We start from the raw sequence: 5,951 nt of genomic DNA on the forward strand, positions 1-5,951 counted from the left end.
TGATTTTGAAAACATTTTCAAACATTTTCTGAAAAATTACAAGTATCAAGCTAAGAACTTGTTTAATCTTGTAAATAACTCAAACTTCATCAAGATAAGCTCTCCTCATTCTTCAGCTCAGAACTTTTCCTGCATCTGCTTCAATCTTCGAGAATTCAACAATCAACTCTCCACTTTGGTTTGTCAAAAATAAAGCAGAAATAAAATCTTTTTGGATTTTTAATAAAGTGTTCTAAACTAAGAAATGAAATACAGAAACTTAAATTGCAGAAAGTAAACAAAGTAAACTATTTACAAACTTAATTTTTGGCGAGCATGTCAGGGAATCATATCAGCTTTTCAGACAAATTACTAGTACCGTTAAGCTTCATTTCATGCACAGACTTAAACAATTCACCTCGATTGTCGATATACTGATCCATCTGGATACAAGTTTTTGAAGATCCTGCACATAACAAACTTTGACTTAACCAACTTCAATAAAGATGCCGATTCATGCTTTGCGATCCAGGAAGCTCTGGCAATTCAAACTACTTAATCAAACATTGAGTCCACCCAGGCCTCATCAGCCTTGGGTGTAACCTTGACTCTCGCAATTTGAATTTTAAAGTTTTCAGCCTTCAGAGGTGGAAAATTTGCATCATAGTCAATTTGAATTGAATCCTCAGAAGGTGAAATCTTTTTCTTAGTTTTCGGTTTCCAAACTTGTTGAGATAATGCAACCCGTTTGTAAAATTTGTCATTTTTAGTTACCACTTTCTTTACAGGTTCATTTTTCACCTTGGTGTTGTCATTTTTCACATTCTTTTTCTCAACAACCAATGGTGCTTTACCCTTCACCTCAACTTTCTTCTGTTGAGTCTTCACAGTTTCAGTCTTAGGCTTCACGTTGGTACACTTTCGTGCAATGTGACCAACTTGATTACATCTGAAACATGTTCGAGTATCAACTACCCGACTCGTGCCTTCAGACTGAGCCTGTGAAGCTCTTTTCTCAAAGAACTCTTCATTTGATTTTGAAAAAATTTCTTTCTCTTCATCAGCAAGTGAACTCGAACTGTTCACAAACTTTTTCTTTTCAGCAAACCTTTTGTTTGGAACATTTCTTTTCTGATAACTCCTACCACCCTGATAACCTCCCGACCAATTGTTTCTATTGTTATTGTAAAAATGCGGTGGAACTACAGGTTTCTTGTAGCAAGCTTTATCTTTCATTTGTCTCTTTGTTTGACTCAGATTGTTCACTTCTGACAATTCAACTTCAACCAACTTAAAAACATTTGTCAATTTGTTCACATTAACATTCTCAATCGGAAACTCAGAATCCGAAAAAAACTTATCCAAACCCAACATCTTGTACATGACAAGATTTGATTCTTCATTTAAGTTGTTCTTGGACTTTTGTTTCGGAATGTATTTGTCCAAGAAACACCCATCTTCCTCAGTAGTGTCACTATCCGTTTTTAGCACATTTTCAACAACACCTTTTACAATATCATTTTGGACACTATCGTCATTTGAAGATGTGAACGTAACATCAATTGAATCCGGAAGATTCATTTCACTTTCTTCTTAAATTTCAACCAACCCATATTGCTTTTTCGTGTAATTATCCAAAATCGGTGGTGGAACTCTATGAAAACCCACCCCGGTTCCATCAGAATAAACATCTTCGCCAGCTTTGTTTTTCCCGATGAGTTTCGGAACAATGTGTTGCAAAACAAAGCTTGCGGAGCTGTAACTTTTAAGCTTCAACTGGATTCGCTCATTTTCAATTTCAGCCTCTTGAAATTTAAGTTTCAGTTTAGCGATTTCATCCAGTTGTTGGTTGATTGATTCTTCTTTTACTCTAAGCACTACTTTTAATTGAACGTTTTCTTTATAAGTTTTACGATTTCGATCATCATTATCTTTCATTGTGCTTTTGAGTTTTTCAAACTTCTCAGAAATCTGACGGTTTTCAAGAATTAACTTTTCATTTTCTTTTTTAACTCTTTTATGATCAATTTTATCATTTTCAATTTGGTTAGTTAATTCTTTTATCCGTTCAGTTGAAGCTTTAACTCTTTTGTCACGATCAAGAATTTGATTCTCAACACTTCTGACTTTTGCTGTCAGATCTTCAACTTTCTTACCGTTGAGATACGTGACTGTATTACAAAATTTGCATTCTTTGATGCAATTTTTGCAATCAACATTTCCATCAATTTTCTTACCTGACACATTTGTTGACAAGTTTGAACTGACCTGGCTTTTTGACTCAGACATGGAGTTAGAGTCTACCTCAAGTGCCTTAGCAGCCAGCACTTTGTCAGCCATTCTTCCGAGGTTTTCAGCAGTTAACTCCTGCGTTGTGTCAATAACCCCAGTGTCAACTTTCTTTGCCTTCTCGTTCTCTTCTTTCTCCTTCTTCTCTTTCTCTTCTTTCTCTTTCTCGTCTCCAGTTCCCCACCATTTATTTTGCCAATAATCATCCTCATCTTTGAACTCCTTGATTATGGCTTCCAGATCAAGAGTTTTGTCATCGACTGCAATATTTCCATATGGGTCAAGATAACACTCTCTGTCCGGATCCCATCTTCTCGCTCTCTTCGCTTCCAGATAGATACCAGATATTCGAATTATTCTGTTTTCAGCCAACATTTTTCTGTGTTTATACTTCGGCTCTTCAGTTCGGTTATCTTTCCAAGGAATAGGTTCATTTTTCGCCATGAACGCGTAACCAACCGCATCTTCCTCCGGTAGAACCTCTTGACTCCAATCATACCCTTCATCATCGTAAATCACCGCAAGAGCTCTAGATTTCTCTTTGTTGTCTTCAACCTGCTTCAATCCAGGTGGCTCAGATTTATTCTGGTGATAAATTGCCTTCTTGTAGTAATCCTCTCTGAAAGGGTTCTCCGACTCATCAGCATATGCGTTTCTGCATTCTCGCTTGAAGTGACCTTTCTGCTTACACTTGAAGCACGTCACCTTGGACTTATCAAAACCCAGCTTGGTAGATGGACCACCAATTGTCTTCCTGCCGGTTATTTCCATGAAACGCTGTGCTCGACGAACCGCACTGGCCATGCACCAACGAATGTCGATTAATTCCATTTCTTCAGGATCTATTTGATCATAGTCCTCTTTTCTTAAGTTGGTGTTGCCTATCTTCCCTGCTACTAACCCTTCATACGACTCCAACACAGATGCTAGAAAGACCATCTGCTGTTTAGCCGACTCCTCATCAAAATTCTGATAACCACTGTGATTTGCATCAGAATGACTTGCAGATGATGAAGATCCACTGTGATAACCACTGTGATTTCCACTGCTTTGACTTTCTTTGCTAGTTGTGGACACATTCTCAGCAGAAAACGCAGTCTTGGGAGAAGTTACTTTTGGCATCATGCTTTTTGGATAATACAAATCCAAATTCTGTTGATAGGATGAGTGATTGACTTTGTATGTCTTCTTCAATTCCAACTTGTGACTTTCAAGTTTTTCAATCAACAAATCTAAAGTCAACTTTTCTGGTGCCTTGATGGTATTCTTCAGCATCAGCGCATAATATCTCCAATCCATCTCGTCTGGCAATGAATCGAACAATTTATCGATAAGCTCATCTTCAGGATATCTGATATCATGTCTTGCTAATTCCAGCTTCAGATGACCAAACCTCTCTATCATTTTACAAACTAACTCATTCTTTATACAACCAAACATATCAAATTCTTTCCTAAGAAGTTTCTTTTTACTTTTCACAATTTCAGCACTTCCTAGACATTTTGTTTCTAGCTTTTTCCAGAGATCTTTTGCATTTGAATAATCGATCAATGAGATTATGTCCTCCCGGACGGACTGGAATAACAATGCCACGCATTTCTGCTCAGCCACAAATGATTCAATCTCCTCAGCTGATGTTAAAGTTTCACCATTTTTATTTCCATCTAGATAACCGTTTTTCAGACTCCTCCAGCTGGGAAATGCAAATGCCATCAACCAATCTTCAAATTTTCTTGACCACCGACTGTATTCCTCGATAGCCATTAGTTTTGGAGGTTTATTGAACGTTCCAAAGGCACTTTCAGATTCCCAAGCTTCCTTTTTCTTCGCATTCGGCGGATTTTCATTCTCTTTACTTGACGAAGTATCATCGTTTCCAGAATTTCCAGCGAATGCGTATATGTCGCTAAACGGATTCAAGAACATGTCATCCATCTTGAATGTACCTGCAAAATCAGCAATCACTTAGAATAATTTTTGAAATTTTTGAAAACTGTGACAAATGAGCGAAATCAGTCTGTGTGACTGATAAGCGAAATAGCTAAGTGTCAAATAAGCGAAATCACACTTGACATATAAGCGAAATATCAATGTTCTTATGAGCGAAACTAGGTATGTCCGTATGAGCGAAATATCAATATGTCTCTATGAGCGAAATACCTTCGATGTCTGTCTGAATAAGCGAAATATGGTTTTAGCTGATTTTCACCATTTTTAAGCCATGTTTTAACCTGATTCTTTCTAGGGTTTGTTATTACTGTGTTTCACACGTTATATTTAAAATTCAGGCCATTTCAACCGTAGGAACCAGTTCAAATCGAAAAAGTATGAAAGAAAGTGAGTAGAAATAAGAGAATCTGGTAGAAACAAGCTGTAGTAGTATGTACTCCTCTTCCTGAGCTCTGATACCACTTGTTGGACCGGTTTCCAACCCTAAACAGTCAGTATAAGGCAGTTCATCTCCAAATACAAAGGCGGAATCCATGTAGATGAAGTAACACAGCTGTTCCTTTCAATTCCTTCTCTTTTTATGCTTTCTAGAATGATTTTGACAGAGTTTCGTTACAAAGCAATGACTAGGTTTCGCTCCAACGTACACAACTGAATGACCTGGTTTCGCTCATCATGACTATATATAGTTCCTGTGGGTTCGCTCCAATGACATGCCATATGAGCGAAACCTCCAATAATCCCTATGAGCGAAACCCCCTTAGTGACATATGAGCGAAACCTATGACCTAATAAGCGAAACCTATACATTAATCCTAATCTTGACTTTCAAGCTCCTAGTTTGACTTATCTTGACCTAAGACTCAATGCAAACGTAGTCAACAGACATTCCATGCATCAACAGATGAAACGCTCGAATTTAAATGCTTCCTAACCCTTATCTCTAACTTCAATTTATAATCATGATTTTGCAGGATAGTCACTTCAATGACGTCAGAGTGGCAACGGCTAGTCAGGATGTAACGGCTATATATCCGTTGGTTTGTTACAGATAAGAACGAGAAAATATAACTCGTTTGTTTACACTTTACTCCTTATATTTTGGGGGCAATTGTTAGGGGAGGATTTTCTAATGATCAGTGATCCTCAATTGTTGTCGGGTTTAGGGATCCTCAATTATGTTTGAGTTTAGGATCCTCTGAGAGTATTGCAGGATCAGGATCCAGGATCATCATAGTGATCCTTACACTAACGATTGTCTGCTTTGAATATGAAGTTGTTTTGCAGGAGTACGTGCTTGGATTTGGTCTTGGCGATATTCCTGGAGCATATTCCCTATTTATTCCGCACGTGCTTGACTACTATGGACGTTATGGAGGTCATGGAAGACTTGCACGAAATGCGGAAAGTTAGTTAGCTTAGATATTTTCCAAATTTATAAGGGGATAGCGAGCTTGATTAGGACACTTGGCTATTTTTGGCTAAACACACACACTCGTAACTGCTCTCGTTAACTCACAACAGTTTGCTCGGCGATTACACACTAATTTGCATATTACACTCTAGTGATCCTTGTAACAAGCTCGCTATCATCCAAAGTTGTAACACACTTTCTGTTTAATCTAAGTTGGTGATCGATAGTTTCCATCACCCGAGGTTTTTTTATGCCGGAGATCAACTCTTGATCAAGGGCTTTTTCCTCGTATAAATCCTTGTGTCATTTGTTCATTACA

This window comes from Helianthus annuus, chromosome 10 (genome assembly GCF_002127325.2).
Source record: "Helianthus annuus cultivar XRQ/B chromosome 10, HanXRQr2.0-SUNRISE, whole genome shotgun sequence".
NCBI lineage: Eukaryota > Viridiplantae > Streptophyta > Magnoliopsida > Asterales > Asteraceae > Helianthus > Helianthus annuus.